Raw genomic sequence first — 21,625 nt, forward strand, 5'->3', positions numbered from 1 at the left:
CTTTGCTCTGCAGGCCCATCAATTTCCAGAATTTACACATTCTCAGCGAAATGGTAACTGATCTTTCTACAGATTACTCTAAATTAATTTGACTTTGTACAGCATTATCTTACAATTGCACTGACCCCAAAATGAACTTCACCATGTTAATTCACATACCCATAGTGAGAGTTGATGTTTCAAACACCAGAAAAGATTATGCTAAACTCATGCTAATTATAATTTCCTAATATATTTTGAAAACCATGCTGCTATCAAGTAACAAAGGTCTTTTCCAATAAAGGATACCCTTCTAATTTACTGATTCATTATTATTACTGCCTTTTATTTCAGCAGGTTCTGGAAATATAAAAATGAGGTCTTCGGAAAAGAAGTGATCTATAATGTATATACAAAAGTGTATACCATAGTGTATATACAAAAAAATAATAATAAAAACAGGGTACATATTATTGTGTGTGTGGGGAGAGGTTAAACAAAAGTATAGAACTATCAAACCAGCAGGTTACTTATCATCAATGCACAATATTCCAATTACATCGTTTCTTTATTTTCATGGTATTTTAGTGCTAAAATACTAAATGGACATATTAGGCTACAGTTCCTATCATATTTTAAACTATGCTGAATACGATTTAGCCAAATAATTTTTTGCTAAACTATGTTTTGATTCTTTTATTAAAAACAAAAAAAAACAACAACAACAACAACCATTCCAGGCATCATTTTGTATGATAGCTTTGAGTTCCACTCTCAATAAAGAAATCCAAACTGCAACTGGTTTTAAATAAATTCAGACAATCTCACTTAATAACCACACTTGGAACTTGAAGCTCCATTGCTAAGCAATACAGTTTTTAAATGAGACATCACATGATCACAACTTGTAATTTTACTGCCGGCTTCTCTATTGAGTCTGCTTATTGGAATCTGGCTAAAACGTTCACAAATGATGATTACATGACCATGGGACACTGCAGTGGCCATAAACCCTTATTGGTTTCAAACCACCCAAATTTCAATCCCATGACTAATCATGGTTAGAAGAACCTTTGCACAGCTTTGTGTTGTTTGCCACTTGCACCATTTCCTGGATTATGACTCCCTGGACTCAAGTCTCTATGGTCCTTGTCATTTCATGTCTAGACTGCAACATGTTTTGCATGGGGCTACCCTTGAAGAGCATTTAGAAGCTAAAGGATCCCAAGAGTGGCCCATGTAACACCTCTGTTGTGCAAACTGCACTTGTTAACAGAACTTTGCATCTGGGTCCAATTTAAGGTTATTATTACTAACTTTAAAGCCCTCTAGGGCATGGATTCGGGTTACCTGAGGAACCATCTAACCCCAATGGGATTCACATGTCCCACACATGCTGGCAGAAGGGACATGCTGCAGACCTTGTCAATCAAGGAATTCCAGCTGGTAGGGTCCAGGAGAAGAGTATTTTCTGTCATGGCTGCTACCCTTTGGAACATAGAGCCCCTTGAGGTAAGATTCACATCCACTCTTCTGGCTTTTCATAGGGATCTTAAAACCTGACTTTGCCAATTGGAGGTTTGTCATCTGGAGGCAGCTAATGGACTGAGAGACAATTCAACCTCATCCCATTTGTACCTTGCTCCCTTTTTAAAGCTATCTTTTAATTTTAATATTTATTATTTTAAAGTTTTAATATTTTATATTGTTTTTACTTTACTGTAAGCTGCCTAGAGTCACTTCCATTTGAGATGGATGGTATATACATTTAATAAATAAGAAAAAATAAATAAATGATCCTGATATTGTCTCCCATTCATATAAGTTGAGTTATCAGAAACAGTTTAACCTCCTTTCTGATACAGACATTTTTTTTATGTGCAGGAATGTCTGTCAAAAATTTCACCTAATGTTGGATATTTTGCCTGGACCGTCTTTGCCCAACAAAGCACAAATCTCATGCAATATTATGAGATATATATTTTACCTTAATTTTGGATCCTGCAGATCCCATTTTGGGGAGTAGTGACTCTTGGCATGGGAAACAAATAAATAATAACAGCTGGATAACAATAATTCAATAAATCAAAATGAAATCATCATCAGCTTAATCCAAATCACAAAAGCACTAAGAATAATCACCATCAAAAGCTGGATGGTGAAGGAAACTTTTCACCCACTGAAATACCTAGTCCCATTTCAAATATTTAAAATGTGCAGTATGAAAAAGACATTGGCCCATTCCTATTTTTACTAACTTTCCTACAGTATAGATAATAATACGAATTAAAAATTAAGCTATCAATAAACTGTCCACTGCTACCGTAGCAGAACAGATTTATTACAATTAACAAAAAGTGATGTAGACACCATTATTGTGAGCCAGCCATGGAAGGGAACAACAGAGACCAATTGTTGTTAAATAAAACAAATCAATATCAGGAAGAAATTATAGCCCATAAAAAACCACCATGATATTAGTTCTATTGTAATGTTATTTAGCCCTAAATATCAGATGGATTTATTATAAACCCAGTCATTGAATTCAAAATTCCAGGACAACCAGTATGTTTTTATTAGTTGTATGGTAGTTATACAATTTTGGGGTCTGAAGTTATGTGAGCCTGTCACCATTTCTTTAAAGCTTGAATCTGGATTTGTTCTCAACCACCACTGCTTTTCCTATTTTTCTTGTCTCTACATAGTTGGATTTTAATCTTATCTCTACCATGCACAGTCACATCTGTGAGATGGGCAGCTATATAAATTGATATAATAAATGTATAAACAAAAAATTGTGATAACAGCCTTAATATTAATAATTATTTAATAATAAATGATTTAGTAATAACTAGGATTACCATAGAATGAAGATATGATTAAAAATTCAAAAAGCACTGAATATTTCAGTCGGAAATCTGAAATACATACTGTATAGGTGACAATAGCAGTGTGACTATACCAGTAAAATGTCACTATATATTTCATTTACACCATTACAAATGTCACATACTTCCATTTTAATATGATTAGAAATCTTGCTCTACCCATCACATGATTTATTATTCTGGACAACTCATATAGAAGAATATATTTCTTCATGTCAGTTTTCTGTGCCAATAGCAATCTTGAGCCCTGTCAGGATTGAACTCCAGACTGTGGGCAGAGTTTGGCTTCAGTACTGCATTCTAACCACTGCATCACCAGGGATTCAATGGGACTCATATATTGTTAACTTATTGCTTTTCTGAAAGACAAATTAAAATAAGTTGAAACTCTTCTCTTGTTCAGAGTAAAACCTTCCTTCATTCCTTTTGTCAGAACTCTTACTGACATGGGGCCAGAGAAGATTGCTTCAAAGGTAAAAGAGATAGGATTGACTAGCTTTATCTCTTGGATACCTGCTGCTATAATTAAATTACAAGGAAACACAATCTGGACCCTGAGCTACATTGTATTTCCTATTTTGAAGGTCAACCAAATAATTTACATAAAAATATATTTATTTTATCTAACCAGAATAGTCCAGGATTTATCTCCCCAATAGCCTGCAGGAGATGTTACTCAAAAAAAATAAGAGTTGGGGACACAATAAAAGCTAAATATGATCAATAATGTTATTAATATTTACATTTAAGTGAAAGTATATATGTATATGATAATTATACAGTGATGTGTTTGATAATTTTCCACTTCTGTCATGTTAAACATGTTAAACCATGAATTTATAGTTACTGGGTCTTGCAGGAAAAAGTGCCTTCCAGAAATCAGCTTTTGCCTGTAAGTCCAAGAAATCATCAAAACATCCAATAACAGAAGACAGAATGTCTGCCCTCTGGCTTCTGAGCTGACAGTAATGCATAGTCCATGTGCCTTTCAATACCTTGCAGTAAATTGGGAAGCAATTGATGAAGGGAATAGAGGACAGATGAGGATTTTACTTTTACCACTCTACCAGTCACAGTTGCATGGAAGCTCTGGGGGAAAGTAGCACTATGTAACCTGTGACACTATGTCAGTGGTGGGATTCAGCCAGTTCGCACCACTTCAGGAGAACCAGTTGTTAACTTTCTGAGCAGTTTGACAACTAGTTGTTGGAAGAAATCATTAGGGCAGAGAACCAGTTGTTAAATTACTTGAATCCCACCACTGCACTATGTGTATTACAAAGTGATTTTTTAAAGAATAAATGCAATAAATATTTTAACACAGTTATACATTGCCTAATTACTTTTAGCACTGATGGGATCAGTCTAAGTTAACAATATATGAGTCCCATTGAATCCCTGGTGATGCAGTGGTTAGAATGCAGTATTGAAGCCAAACTCTGCCCACAGTCTGGAGTTCAATCCTGACAGGGCTCAAGATTGACTCAGAGTTCCATCCTTCCCAGATCAGTACAATGAGGACCCAGCTTGTTGATGACAATATGCTGACATTTGTAAACTGCTCAGAATGCTGTACAGCACTGTGAAATAGTATGTAAGTCTAACTGTTATTGCTATTGTTATTGTGTTACAGTGTTATTGTTATTGCTATTGTTATTGTTATTCAATTTACTATTGAGATTAATAGGATTTAAGATAGTATGATTGGTTAGTGTTTATGCTTTCACTATTGTATTTTAGGACAATTGAATTGGATAATAAGTGTAGCATATAAATGTAAAGTTGTCTTTGGTTGTTGTTAGATCTTTCTCTCCTAACTTTCCCTCCTAACTAAAGGAATACATCATGTTCCTTATACATTTCTTATACACCACATTTTAACCTTAAATATAGAACAGTTCCTTGGAATACAGCTTTAGTGGTAAGACTGGTTTGTATGGTATATCTATGCAAGTCATTGCATGTCTAAACATTGATCAATCATTCAGCTTGCAAATGCTTTCCTAAGCCCCATTATTCATATATTTATGTGGCTTCCACATACCCCTTATAGAGGATTTAGCAGATGTTGCATATGCAAAATAAACAAACTTCTTCCAGTTTGAAGATGAGGTAGGAATGTACTGCAGTGTTTTAAATTATGCCATACCATCATTGGCTGTTTAATTTCTGTTTTAAATGTCTTCAGTTCATTTAAAAAATAGAAAGTCTTTAGTTGGGATAGTTTATTAATATTTTATTAGTACTATCTCTATGCATTCCATTTCTGGATAAACTGAGCAACTTTCATTGTCAATATTAAAATACTAAAACCAAAACATTAATCAATGTATTAGAATACATTAATAAGATGTGCTACCATTTTGGAGGATAGTATGATTATACTCATCCCAAATACCTTTCTGAAGTTAAAAGAGAGAAATTAGGGTAAGAGAAAGTTATCTGAACACATTCAGAGCCTAAACATCAGTTTTACAAAATATACTGATGTCTGTCTGCTTAATAGATAAATTTACAGATGTTTTAAAGTTTTACATCTTCCCAAAATTCCAAAAGTGGATATCCCAGTTCTTCTTAAAATAGTAAAGCGGCTATTATTTCACTAATACCAGTAGAATTCAGACAATTTCTTAAAATCTTTACCCATTACTGCCAAAATTATCTTCTACGTACTAATCAACAGTCAGAAAACTAAAACTGAGGGATGGTATATTTTGTTTTTGTTTTGTTTTTGTAGAAAATCCAATATATTTAATTGGTTTATTGAAAGGAAATCAAGCAGATTAAAAACTGTAAATATTTAGAAGTACTGTTCCAGGATATAAGATGGACACTGATCATGTTGCCTTGTACAGCAACTATTATGAGATTTATCTAGACAGGCAATGTATACAAACAGCACTGAAAGGCACATAATGTATATAAGCAACACTGAAGGGCAGGGAATATATTCAACTGAATGGAAAGTCTTTGTAGCAAAACCAATGGCTCAAATGCTCCACTGCAGTATCCATTACTCATTAAAAATCCTTTAAGGTTGTACAGAAGTTTTTTCATCACTGTTTCAAGCTCTTAGCTGTTTAATTAATGTGTTTCTTAGAATGGAACCAGGGCAAAAAAAAGTGGAAGTAAGAGCATGGTTATTAATACTCACTGATTGGCTTAAATGGCATTTCCTTTGATCAACATTGATTCCATTAATTCTGGCAGGCCCATTTCAGTCTTCGTGGCAGCAGGGAATATTAGGAAAACCTATAAATTACCACTCAAACAATTGCTTCTCTTGAAATATTTTCAAGGTAGGAGAATTATTAGAGAAAGACTTTCTCTACCATTGGATATCTGAAAATGGTAAACCACAATTCAGCTCATATTAGAGCCTGCGTACTATTTACAAAGTCGGAATTAAATATACTGTATATCTAATTTCTTTGGTTTCTCCTGCCCAACAAAGAGCCTTTTTAGGACTAGACTTGATGTCTTAACCTCTACCGCTCTTACTGGGAGATTTAGTAAAGCATTTTAAAAAACCTGACCTTGCAGGTTGGCGTTACTTATACTGTCCAACATGTTGTGCTATATTGCCCCTAATATCATAGCAATCATCAATCTGATTTGTCTTCCTTTTTCAGATAAGAAACCATATATTATTTGTAAAGTTGCCAATTTTTTCTTGGCAGCAGTCAAGTTTCTTGGCTGGGACTGGACATTGGCAAACATACGAAAGTGTTTGGTTGGCTGTTGGATACATATTGTTTTGACTATTTATTACTATAACACATTGCATTTGTCCTTTCTTTTTAATTTTGTTTACTGATTTTATGATATTCTTGTAGCCTATCATAAAATTCAACAATGTATTATTAGTCTATTGAATAGCATTTTAATACTTTAATATGTTAGTATATCTCAAAACTGAAGACTTTGTATATTTCTTAGCAGCAGTTAGTTAGTTATTAATAATATTAATACAGTATTTTAAGCATCCTATTGACTTTACTTAGATTCTTCTTTATTCCACCTTATTTGTATTTTATTTATATCGTATTTTTGGTATTCATTTAGTTTTAGTTATTCATAACTAACATTTATATTTATATGTATTTATATGTATATATATGTATTTACAACCTTTGATATGAAACTGCATAAAATATACAAAGAGGCAATGACTGCAATAAGGTTTTGAACTTTAAACTATGTATTATATGCTTTTCAGGATGAAGCCAGCTACAAAAGTATCATTGTATAATGCAGATGCATTACAGATCATTGCTCTGTTTTAAATTGCAAATTTTAAAAAAACTATTAATTTAGTTCAGATTTGCAGGCATTATATATTTCTTCACTATCTTGTTTATGGGTTGTGTTGAAGTGACTTGATTGCCATTGTTTATTTTCCTGCTGGCTTCAGTTCTATGGGTTATTTATGCAAACTAAATTAATGCCAAAGAAACAGAGGCTTTGTGGTCTCAACTTTAGACATAATTGGCCTGAAACAAAGTACTTTCCAATAACTAAATAAAGAAAAGCCAGATTTTCCATATTTTTATTCATGTCATTACATCCTTTAAAACAAGCTAATTGTTCTACTTAGAGATGGCAAATTTTGATTATATCAACCAGTTCTCGAAAGCATTTTTTTTTAAAATCTAAGGTTTATTTGTTGTGATCATGTCTTCTGAAACCAGGACCCTACAAAAGCTAATTTAGATCATGGATAGTTGAAATAATAGTATTTAATTCCCACACTTTCTGTGCTATTGAACCCCCAATTTGGCAAGAAATTCTACTCATTTACTTTTCCTTGGCAAATGAAGCTCAGCTCATAATCCTGTCAGCAATTACCACATAACTAGCAAAAATCTTCTTCATCAAGGCCAACTCCATGCTTTCCTATTTGGTGATTTTACACTGTAGAATCAAATTATGAAGTAAAGTATTTTCTCAACAATGAGATTTGGACTCTATTTATACATTTTCTTTCCAACATCAAGCTGGACAGGCTGTTAATTCTCAGGTTTTGTTTGCCAATGCTATCAATTTTATTGTGCTGCAGAAAAATGCTGCAGTGCATGTCAAATTCTCCTCAAATTTTATTTTGTAGAATTATCAGCTAAAATACTGACTTCTGCTGTTTAGGTTAAATTCAGAATGGACATTAAGATCAAATCAATAGATTTTTTTTTTTGCCTGTTTTAGACCAAAAACAGTAAAAATGTCATCCTTCTTCTAGGACTTACTTATTGGGAAGTTGAAATCCAGACAAACAAAAACATTAAGTCATTTTTTCCTAAAGAAGTTTTTCTCTGTGTAATCTTCTTACCAGAAGTATGATGGGTAAGACTAAAGAAAAAGAGCATTCTTGCTAAAGAAGACTTTTGAGCCTATAAGATACACCTAATACCAAAATCAAAATTATGGATTCATGTACAGTAGTATCTTATGGACATCAAATGAGATTTATTAGTATAAGACCTGAAAGATATCAGCTGAAATAGAATCCTACAGGCGATGAGAATAAAACATATATTTTGTATGTCATAGTTTAATTTGACTAGAGATTGAATGATTGCATGAAGTCTGACACTGCCTGCTAATTCCTTCATTAAACAAGTGTGGCTAAACTCAATTTTTTGTATAAAGGGGATCAACACATTACTTTCCATCAAATCATATTGATTATTGTTCTTCTGTTGGACAAAATATCTTTTTTTAAAAAAATCTCACTGTACATGGATTCTTTGTAAACATATTTACCTGGACTGAACATAACTGAATTTATGAAAGGATGTGTACTTATTCTTAAAGGAGCCAGTTTTCATCAAGCTATGGGCCATGCAATACATTCATAAGAGTTTGTCTTGTGGAAAATTGCTTTAATCATTAAATATCTCACGTAAATGGAATCCTTTTAATGTTACCACTAATACCATTGGATTTTTTTTCCCCTCTGGCTGGAAATTGGCTGATGTAACTTCCCATTTTCATAACGAAGGAATTATATTCTTTAATCTTCTTTCTAAGATAATTCATGGCAGATACTTGTGAAAGCTGAAGGGTTTAAAAATATTTCCTAAGGAGCCAAAGATGTTATTTTGGGCATTGTTTTCATACCGTGAAAAAGATGTTTACAGGAACTACAAATATGTTCTAACTGATGCAGATACAAAACAGTCAAATATATAGTTAAGCAGGTGGGACTTTGTTGTTTAATCTCTTGTATTTTACTTTTAATTATATTATAGATCAAAGATTAAAAAAAAAATCTTGTTTGAAAAATACTACTGCCCTATACAAATGGTAGAATACTAATCCCACTGACATACTGAGATTCATTCACACACTGATTTATAAAATTGTAAATATACTGTAAATCTCTATATAGACCTTCAGATCCTGAATTTGCCAAATTCGCAGCAAGGTGGCGGTATTGTTGTTTCATCAGATATTTTGACAGTTCAGTGGACAGTAGTAGAGTCTTGATTGGTGGTATAAGCCTGTTTTCAATGGAGTTGCATTCTCCTCAAAGGAGGCTTGTAGTTTGAAGATGCTGTTACAACAGCAACATTGATGGCTTAAATAGATTTTATGTATCAAATCCTTTCACTAGCTTTAGCTAATGCTTCAGCTGAAATATTATTATTATTTTTTTGAAGAAGAATTCTACTTGTGATTACCCATGTTTAGTAAATATGTCTAATGCCAAATGCATTATTGATTATTTATGAAGGTTTTGTTAAGTTTGTTCTAAATATCGGATCTAGGTTGCTCACTAGATTTAGGTGAATGAAAGAATTATGCCAATTTAAAATAACTATATTAGCTGACAGTTTATTTTTGTCTATAATTTAAAGTGAACCACATTCCAATATCCAGGCAGAGTTGGTGCACTCCAGTTTCATCAAACAGTGCCATCTATGGGACTTCGGAAATGCGATTTCTCTGTAGCAGCACCTAGAATGAGGCTCTTCCTAAGATTCAAATAACCTCACCCTACTAGTATTTCAAAGGGCACAAAGGGCCTGGCTGTTTGCCCAGGTCTTTGGCAAGAACTGATAGCACTTTTCCATGTTCCTTTCTGGGTTTGTTTGACCTACCATTTTTCTTTATTTTCTGTTTCTTGCATTGTACTTGTTTTAAAATGTTTTCAACAATTTGTGAACTACTCAGAGTCACTGGGAGTTGTACAGCATTCAAATTATTTATTATTATTATTATCCACCCTGCATCCATGACAAAATATAAAATCATTAAACAAAGGGTGGATGCAGTTGATCCATTCATGCATTATGTTGCATTATATCTGAAAAATTTATTTCTCAAAAGTTTTGGACCACTTCCAGAGTTGCCTAGTTATTGTCCAGAAGAAATTTTGCATATCTCCAATGCTTACCTATAGACAAGTGATTTTTGTGTATGGGAAAGAACACCGCCAAACATTTGGGTATTCAGAAGAAAAATAGAAGGAAAATGTGTCAGACCTCAAGTTATAGTTCTCTGCTTCCCAACCCTTAGGTCTGCCTATCTGGCTACATTTGTCAAGAACAGTTGAGCCCACAGGATATTATCACGTAACACAATAAGAGAGAATTTTCTATTACTGCAGACTTTTAGCTCTTTAATTTTGTTTCCAATATTTTAGCATGTAATATTCTGGCTCAACTAATTTTTATTGCTTTAATTATTGATTTTTTAAAATTTGCATGCCATCCAGAATCATGGCCTTAAAAATGTAATTAAATAAATACATAAACAAATCTTTATTTCTGTGTAAATTGTTTAGTCTGTCCGTTTATGTCATTTGACTTTTCCTAATTGTACAAAATTGTAATCAAAATAAAAATTTGATTGATTGATTGATTAATTGATACTATTACTAACATTCAGGAAAAACCTACTGAGGATTAGTATGTGAATTGACACAAGATCACTATTTTGGTTTGTTTACTTAATAAAGCTTTGTTTTGTTTTTTTCTACCCCTGGTTTATTGCTTCCAAGTCTTGTTTCAACTGAAAGGTGCTAAAAGATGGATACATCCTTACCTCTGTCATTTCCAACATTCTTACCAGTTAAAAGATTTTAACCCTGTAATTTCACCACAACATGCCAAAACCAAAATAGTTTTTCTGGGAACAATAGAGTTTTGTGAGTAATCATCATAATAATTGATCATATTTGTATGTTAATAAAAAAAAAACCGCCACTGTAATCACATTCCTTTATCCTTTGTGATAATCCAGCAAAAGTAAACATATACAATATTTGAAGATATATTTGTGTGTATGTGTAACTGTAATCATACAATAGCAATAATGGCAGCAACAATATGCATATAGAGAACTTCATAAAATGCAACATATGTTTCTGTATGTTGTTCTTTCTTTCTGATCAAAGCAAAGCAGACAATTCATATTTTATATTTCAGATTGCAAGTCTATCCACAGTCAATTTTATCATCTCATAAATTTCATGGTTGAATTCTTTAAGGCCATTTCCCAGTGCTTCAATATTAATATGTTAACATATGTTTAATATATTTCATACTTCAGCAATTCTGGTAACTTTAAAATCACTAGAAATGTGCATCAGAAGACAAGCTAAGATGCAGTTGGTTTATTAAATAGGAATATATATGCACTGACATATTCATGAATTTGGATCAATTAATTTGCAGGCTTGTTGTAAAGAATTTATCCTAATTTGAGCAAACAGGATGAGATTAAATTTGATGTCTAGCCTCTTAATCAAAGCAATTTATACAGTTCAATAGGAGTACGTATACATAAAGACATTTTTTTCTTTATATATAAACCCTTCTATACACAGGCATACCAAACTTGTATACCCATTGCCCATATTTTTCTATTCCATTTTTTTATCTTATTTATTCATACTATAATATGAGCTTCTGAGTAACAGTATTCCATTTTAATAAGGTCATACTGTACTTGTTAATAGAATCACTAAAGAGGATACTGTAGCTAAGATATGAATAAAGTAACATTTAATTTTATAATTCAGTGTCTAACCTTAAGTAAATATTACAGGAAAAGACGGTTCATGTCTACTAGAAAAAATCTCTTACTTAGACAATGAACAATGTTAGAAAAATCAGTTCAGTGTTCCTGAATATGTTATTATACAACTTTACAAAGTGAAGGTATAATTTTGTGGGTAGTTCTTATAAAATATCACAATATACTGTATATGAAATAAATTAATTGTAGCACACATCTTTTCCAAATAATATAAAAAGTATTTTTTCCCCAGACCAAAATAAATAAATAATAAAGAAATGAAGGACACACACAGATTCAGAGTGCTGGAGAAATTGCTAATTTCTTTGTTATGTTCAATAAATATCTTCAGTTATTTACTCATAGGAAAATAATGCAAATTCCCCCCTTGTTTCTCTGGCAACTACACTGGAAGCAAAACTAAAATAAATAAATAAAGGTGATAGAACTCTATAAGTCTTCTTTGAATAATTAACTGAAATTACTAAAATGGGAAAATTTGGACCAAGTTTTTTAAGCTAGCTTCAGATTTTATCCAAGCTTCAGACTTTGTCCCTATCCTCTGTACCTTCTTCATCCTCGTTAGTTCTCCCCGCTTTCCCAATGTCCAATCTTATTGTCCTTTCCTTTAACTGACAACATAAGATTTATGACAAAGTATGAGAGCAGGACAGAGGCATAAAGACACTAATAGAGAGATGAAGGAACAGTAAATAAAACTGTGCAAAACGTTTCTCTTTTGTTTTATTCTGCTATTGTTGCTGACATATTTTTTAAATCTGAGGCAACTTAAAAGATCTTCTCCAGCATCTCTGTTTATAATAAATCGCAAGAGTCAACCCAGATTTTTGTGTATTGTTTGTCAGTATCTACAGTAATAATAGTTTCCAGAATCATCATCCTTAACTTTTGCCAGGACCACTGTTTCTTCATCTCTTGGTGTTTTAGATTCATCCTGTTATTTTTGTCACACAATTTTTCCATGTACTTCAGCTTTGCTTGTAATACAATCACACAATTTCTGGAATGCAGTGATCCCAAATGAAACTTCAATAGATCTGTCTGATGAAAAGCTGCTACAGAACTGACTATTCTTGCTTCCCAGGCCATCTAAGATATAATTTCATTTTATAAAGGGGAAAAAAAGAAAGCAAGTTCATATTTACAAGAAATGCCTGACCCAGTGAGAATAACAAGAAACACTGCTTATTTAATGTGATTCTGAAAAATTGATGTATATCAGGTAAGAGAAAGCTCTGCTGGAGATTATCTGCAGGCCCAGAAGGATTATATTTTTTTCTGCTTGTCCCTTATTGTTTGCTTTAAGTTTATTTTGCATTCCCACGTATCTTTATCATCATGAAAATAAATTAATTCTTTTTCATTCTCACAATCACTAAATGAATATCTTTTGCCTAAGGAGCTTTGTAAAGGTCATGTAAAAGACAAAATTGTTTTTTATTATTATTTCTTGAAGTCCAGTATTATTTGCAGACATATGTATGAAGACTGAGAATCCAACAGCAATAATAATTAAAAGGCAGGCACAGATCCACAAAATTATTAAGTGTTCCACAGTAGTATAATTTTAAGCTTACTGTGAATTACACTTTTAATGTGAGAACAGAAGGTTGCTGGATTTATTTATATATTTATGCAGCACGTCAGTACATACATATCACAAACACACCCTTCTCTTTTCTCTAATTTCAGTGTGGCAGAAAGACAAACTGCTATGAGGCATGATCTGCAAATGGATGCTTAAGTGACATGCTGGCTGGGCTCACAGACAGGAAATACAGTGCATTCACAAATGTAAAAAAGGTACAGAGGAGGAAACTCAGCAGGGATTTACAGAATCTTATAAACATCCCTGCAGGGCTCTCACAATATTTGCAAAGGGTGCTCAGCCAAAAAGAGGCTTCAGAACATAACAATGATCAGATTTTAAATTGATGGTTTCAGCATCTCTTTTCGCCTTCTAAACTTAGCCTAGAACAGTTTGAAATCATGCAGAAATGTCAACAGTGCTATTTTTACAGCACTCAACATGAGAACTATTGTGAGGTATGTCAGTAAGCTTACAAGCATTAAAGATGAGAAAGGAAGGGAAGAAAGATGTTCTACAAAAGTAGAATCCATTGTTCAGACATTAAAACATTAATGAAATTTTTATCTCATATTCCTCCATTGAGCTGTTCATGGCTGCTTTTTTTCAGTATTTTGCAACAGCCTTTTCATATATACCCAGAGCCTCTGACAGCTTGACTCTCTCCCTTCAAAGGCTCGTTAACTATGTGATGAATAAAGCTGTCACTTTCAATTCTGAAATGGCTTTCTGTTTTGATGGCTGCAGGATCCCATATCTATGGCAACTTTTCACCACTCTAAATCGATTAAAAAAGTGATTGGCTTAGTTTATCGGAGGAATGGTGCTGATGGAAAATGATTGATTCATTGAATCTGAAAGGCAGATATATAACCGTTCTTGCCTGTTCTGTTTTCAGAGTGAAAAACAGATAATGAATTCTCAAATAATTTATCACCGTCGAAGCGCTTGCGTTTTCTCTCCCCCTTCCCCCATAATATGGGATTAATTAAATGTGCCTGAAATCAATAGCTGAATATCTGATTAATATCTGGAGCTTAATTTAAGGAAATTGCTTCATTTGACAAGGCTTGTAAAGATCTACCAATGTTTTTGTCTCTAGTAATGGGAGAGTTTTGTTTATTAATTTGCTTATCTATCTTCAGATCTAGGGCAAAATGACTTGAAGGGCTTCCATTTCTTTAACAGAAGTAATCTGTATTGCAATCAGCCATAAAACCATTGAAGTCTTGATAGGGCCATGGATAGGGCCATACAGCTACCCTGGAGATAGATATAATATGTCAAAAAATAAAAGGCTACAAAATAAATCCCATGACACAATAATGAAGTGTAAAAAAAATTGCAGCATGTCAAAATGTGAGTCAGTTTTGTTTTAATAATTTCCAACCCAATAGAACGTTGGAAAGAAATTTTGTCAATAGATTTGGGGCTCTATTACCCTGCCCATTGATACAATCAATTTCAACATCCTGAAGACAATAGGGAGAGATGGTAGCAAAAGAACCAGCTGGCTATCATATGCCTAGGATTTGAAGATCTGAAAAAAAGAAAATTCTGAAAACTACCATATGCATTCCTATAGGTGGAAGCAGTGGGAAATGGCTTAGAATTGCGTTGTTTTATCTCTCTTCCAAGCATATGACCAAGAACAGAATTTTGACAGTCTCCCATGCTTCCTAGCTTCCTAGCACTTACATATGGCCAATGCCAGGAAAGAGTTGAAAAGAATTCAAGTAGCCACATTTTTCCTATCTTGTTAACCTGTGAATTGCAAGTTTTATAGCATTAGCAATAGTGATGTCACTTAGATTTATAAACCGTCCCACAGTGCTTTACACCACTCTCTGGACAGGTGACAGTGTCAGCATATTGCCCCCAACAATCTGTGTCCTCATTTTATTGACCTCGGAAGGATGGAAGACTAAATCTTGAACCCTGCCAGGATTAAACTCCAGACTGTGGGAAGACTCTGCCTGTAATACTGCATTCTAACCAGTGCACCACCAGGGCACTTATGTTTTATACTTTCATTTATCTCTGACTAAAAGAAATATAAGGAGTTTAGTCAAGGATGCCTTTTAACAGAGAAAGAAATAATGATTAGTCATGCTAATCATTTCCAGCTTCATTGTTATATATTTATTCAATTTATACAAATACTGAAGATGGCAAATTAAATAAACAGAAACTAATTTGGTTAAATTAATACTAAATATGTATGGTTAAATTAATACTAAAATTAATTAATAAAAGCCTGTTCAAAGGAATACAACTGTATACTTGGTGAGATTCTTTTCTCTGCCCCCTCCCCCAATAATTGGAAACTTAGTTTTGCTATTGTGATAATGAAAGTAGTAGAATTTTCAAATTGCAATTTGAATGCACACCCATCTAATCTAAAGTAATGCAGACTATGCAGAGTTTACCTGAATCGGAGAGTTCAGTCTGCATTAGAATGACATAATCAGGAAGTCCTATTAATGTAGCTAAACTTCAGTCACAAACATTTCAGATATGCCGCAACTATTTAATTACATTATTCTATGAATACCTTGAATTAAATTGAGAAAATGTCCCTTCTATATGTTTATCAGGATATAACAAGACTTTAAATGTACGTATGTTCTGATTCTTGAAACACTTTTCTTGTATAATAAAAGTAGAAAATAACCAATGCAACAAGGGAAATGCTGGACTTTTATTTGAGCATTTCACAAAGTCTATAGAAAGTAACTAGGAGTCCTATCACACTGAAGTTAGACACAGCTGAGCCCAGAAGATAAAAGTGAGAAGCTCCAATCTCCTCTACCAGAAGACCTTTGGTCTTTCTTCACACACTGGTTCCACATTCTGGTTCAGGATTATAGTTTGGTAGATCCTATTGTTTCCATCTGTCTCCTGAAGGTGGAGGCTTACTTGGCATCTTCCGCTTAAATCTTATGTATAAGGAAGAAACAGCTAAATCAAACTAAAACGGAGAGAGACACAGACAGAGAAGCAGCGCAGGAAAGTATGATGAAATGGTTATTTAAGAAAGGTACCTCTTATATAGGGAAAAATAATTTGATTAATAGACAATATTCAAGTACGACACTCAACATAGACCCTGCAGGGCTTCTGACAGTAGTTTTAAAAGAAACAATAAAGTTCATTTGTTGTTCTATTTTGCTTTCATTCTTGCTTTTTTTATTTTTTAAAAGCAAAAGCTTCTTCTTTTGATCATCAAGACTGACCCATATTGCAGAGTGATTTCAGAAACGTATGGCATTTGTCATATGTGCCATGTCAATATGTATGGAAATGTACAATTTATGATGAAGCATGTAACTACATCTATCTCTTTAATATATTTAATCTATAAAAATGTGTTCAGTAGATCATTTTCTTCCTTCACAATTGATGCAGGTCAGAATATTTAGAAAAAGCTGTATTTAAGAAATAACCTTTATTTATCAAACTTGTATTCTTCACATATTTGTTACCAAAAAAATGATGTTCACATCAAAGCAAGACCTTAACAGATTTAGCAGATACAAAATAAATTATGTTGAAAATTAATATTTTATACATGCTCTATTGTGCTAAACCCACTCAGATGCTAACCATTCAAGATAGCTTTGAAACAAATTGTAAAAAAATATAAGTGCTTTTGCACTTGCAAAGCAAATATAATTCAATATTATTTTGAAAAACAACAATATTTGCTGAAAGAAAAGCACAGGCCATTTTGTGAGATATCACATAGAAAATTAATCCAAAAGGCTGTACCGGCATTCAATATATCATCCCTACAAATGTTCAGATAATTTATAGTAAAAATAATTTACGTACTGATTTCACACAGCTATTCAGACAAGGATTTTTTGGAATTTTGATGAAATAAAAAACATGTTATTAAAATAAATATTTTCTGAATAAAACTATTTTACAAACAAATAATCATTGCTTTAAAGAAAGCCATTCTTGCCTAAAGTAAGAAAAGCAATTTTTCTTCATAAAAGTGATAGTTTTATCAAAAGAAAGGCATGTTTGAATAGCATTAAAGCATTTATTTTAAGTAACTTCAATACTGTGAGTAAGAAAGTTCTAGTAATAGGTAAACAAGAATTCATAGTCTTAAGCACACAACAAAATAAAATAAAAATCCTACTAGAATTGTAATATTGTAATATGGTAAAGTTGTCTAGTGACAGAGCCAACAAGAATTTTCATAATCTGTCCCTGGTAGGAACCTTATCCTTGGCTAAATCCAGAATTAACAAAGGATTTTGCTGCTTTTTTCTTTTCTTTTTCTGTTTTTGCTTTTGATACAGCTTTTACTTGGTTCCTCCAATAACATTTGGGAAGTTGTTAAAAGCTATACAATTAGCATTAATTACCCAGCTCTTATCAATTTCTGTGTCCCTTACAAATGAAGGAACTTTTGGCAGTTCTGAAGGAGTGAATTAGAACAATGAATGATAAACTGAATGAATGAAAATAATGTTTCGCAGAATCATATTATAAATTTGAAAAGGATCTTGTCTTGTCCAATCCCCTGCCCAGTTATATTAGTTATATTTTAGAAGAGATAAGCTAATATAGATTTTGGCAATGGTTTGCAATCCAAGCTTGTTAAAGCATTTATAAGATGCTTCTGTTAAATACTTGCTATTTGTCTAAAGAATATAAACAATAAAAGTGACTATGAGCTTCCATGTAGTAAAGGAGGTGTGCAGATTATTCAGGGAACATTTTATAGAGGTTTTAGCCTTGTGAGATGTGACTAAACATCTTTTGTAGATGTGCTGATGAAATATTGAAGCAAATTCACCTTACTTCAATCAGCTGATTCATATGCTAAGTGAAGCATAGCGATGTTACCCCTTTATTCTGCTAAGTAGAAATGCAGCATTTTTTGGAGATTCTTTAAAGGAATGTTGCACTCAAATATCTGACAAGGCAAAATGCCACTTCAAAAATTAGCACATTCCATCATTTACATTAAAACAAATCCCATTGAATTAATTTATACTTTCTTTGGAAGATGTATGCATAGAATTATAGCTAAATTATAATTTAGAATTTAGATGTTGTCAGGCTTCTGCTGCAAGTAAATATTTGAGCCGTTAATATGCAAAGTAATAATTAATTTTATTAATATTTTGACATGTCTGGGTTTTTTAAAAAAAAGTGTTATGGGCTATTTCTTCATTTCCTTCACATACTACAGCATGTGATATTTCATTTCAATATTTCAAAAAATATAGCATGTTCATAAGGCAAGTACATCACTGATCAATGCAAGTAACAATGGAAGTTATAATCTATCTATTTGTCAAATATGCTTCTTTTTCTCATTAGCCACATCTACTGTTATTTTGGGGGGGAAATGTGCTGTTAAATAAAGTTATTAAAAATTATAGATATCAATCTTTTCATGTATCAGTGCTAACGTGGCATGCCTAGACATTAAATCAGACTTTATTTTTAGTCCATTTCTTTTCCTTCTTATTTTAAAATAAGAAGAATTACATAATATAAACAATACAGCAAGTTGGATTGTTATTAAAATAAAAACTAGGATGAAATAGGATGAAATCTATACTTATACTCTCAACTAATGAGTGTCGTATTTTGATCCAAGCAAGAAAGCAAGGATGTTTCAGGCCCAAGACAGAGAAAGTGACAAGATACAAGCACGGGTTGGCTCTCATCATTTCTTCTTTGACATTTCTCCATTGAAATAAACCATACTTCTGGATTTACACAGATAAGAGCCCAGAAAAAGTATGTCTTCTTTAAGAAGTGACTGGCAGATAGAAAGAGGGTTCTTCTGCCATATCCATCCATGCCTGCTTTGGAACTATATGTCTTAGAAACAAATCTAATATTTTAATTAAAATGCTTGCAATATATCATATGTATACCTGATGGATCTTCTGATTCTTGAAATCCCTAATCAGAACATATGGGGAAAAGAGCTAAACTCCAAAGCAAAGAAGCAGAAGATTTAAGAGACAAACCATATTTATTTAAAATATGCATTTGTATTAGAATGAATTCAACATTCAATATTTATTATTTTGGACTTCATCATTAATATGTGTTGCAAGATATTAAACATCTGCTAGTTGAGTATTTAAATTGCAAAGCTAATCTATCACAGTCTATTGATAAGCTATGGATAGTCTCCCAGCGAAAGCATTGACAAACAAAATGAATAAGGCATGAATGTGCGGAACAGTGGAAGTTTGTGCATAATCATGCAAAAGCAATCTCTGTTTAATAGAGTTTATTCCTCAGGAGTTATACATAGAGGACTGGAGCCTGAAGAGCAATGGAAGAATGATTAACTGATTTGTGTAAGCAAATAAACTTGCTAATATTTAAATAAAGACAAATTTTGCATATTGATTGGATAGCATTTCTATTAGACCTGGCAAGAAAAAAAATATTGCTATATACACTAGCATTCTACAATCTGCTTCCATTCAAATACATTGGATTAAGTCTCAGAATTTCAAGAATGTTTTATGAGTATGCTCAGATGATAGATTCCAGATTAATGGGTCTGAAAAGCATCAACGTGTCTATCTTTATTTAGTTTTCTTCTAAACTTCTTGCCAAACATATGTATGTATGTATGTATGTATGTATGTATGTACGTACGTATGTGTGTGTGTCATTTTTTTTCTTGTAGACTACATTTCAAACTTTCTTGGCAAGATTTTTCAGAAGTGGTTTGTCATTGCCTCGTTCCTAGGGCTGAAATGGAGTGACTGGCAAAAGGTCACCCAGCTGGTTTTGTGCCTAAGGCTGGACTACAACTCATACTCTTCCGATTTCTAGTCTGATGCCTTAACCATTATACCAAACATGCTCTCACTTACAGACTTAAAAATAAGAGTCTTGGAACTTGTAACATTCCAATGAAACATAGAATAAAATGTTGTCAGGTGAACATTCTGGTTCTGATTCACACTGCTGATCCTCAGTTGCCTTTTTCCAAGGAATTTTTGCATCCTGTTTGACTCTAGAAATATAGAAAATCTAGCAACCATTTTTTTTTAGAAAAGAAGATGATGGAAAGTTGAGAAAGAGAAAAGTATTTGAAAGTGTTCTATTGAGTGCTACACAACAGTAGGGAAGCCAACATGGCACTATTATCATTGGATAAAGATAATGAGATCAATGTATCATATGACAACCTATCAGTGCAGTTGGATTGCAAATGTAGACTAATTACAGTTTAGGTTTAAGATGGTTGAAACATTCAAAACAGGTGTGTTAAGTCTTCTGCATGTATACAAAAAGGACTTTTGCTTGGATCACCAGTCAAATAACTAATCATGCATCCACGTGTGCAGTCAGGAAAGGATTTTGCTGTGTTAGCACTTTAAAATGTTGTTTCACTTGTGGTAACACTTTGTAGAGTATCAGTTCTGAACATTGTCTATAACCTTATGAGGTTCCATTACCAATCTGCAATTCATCCCAGCACAATAATTCTTAAATATAACTTTTAAGTGAGTGGTGATATTAATACCGCATTTAAAAGAGATCATAAGGTGATCTCTTTTAAATGGGGCTTGCATAAAATGGGTATAAAACTATATTTTGCACATACTTATATTTAAGCCTCATAAAAGTCAGATGGTTGATAGCATCCCAGTTTCCTATATGAAAAGCATTTAATGGGATAATTATATTCAGAAGAGGTGTATGAAAGAGACAATATCTGCTGAACCTGAGCCTACAGGAGTCAGAGGACTGACTGTTCTCTCTAGTAATCCATGTGCTTTTTCTCATAAATCAAGAATATATACTGTATATAATCAATATTCTGCACCTTCATTTTAAATTCAAATACATATATGTACATACATATACACGTATTTACAAATAAACTGTATCCATTAATTTCTTTCAATAGTGGCACCTTATAAGTACAGTACTTCTGCAGGCTTAACAAAAATATCATGGTTGAGAATTTATCACATCATGATTATTCTCACGATCATGCTTTTAGTACTTGTAGATCCTTTTGGCACTAATGCTTGGTGTGCTTGCAGTGCTGTTGTTTAAGCATGCACAATAAGTTTTACCTTACTATTAGGAATTTAAATTAGTGCAGTGTATAAAT

The sequence above is a fragment of the Pantherophis guttatus genome, chromosome 6 (assembly GCF_059756535.1).
Source record: "Pantherophis guttatus breed Tessera chromosome 6, ASM5975653v1, whole genome shotgun sequence".
NCBI lineage: Eukaryota > Metazoa > Chordata > Lepidosauria > Squamata > Colubridae > Pantherophis > Pantherophis guttatus.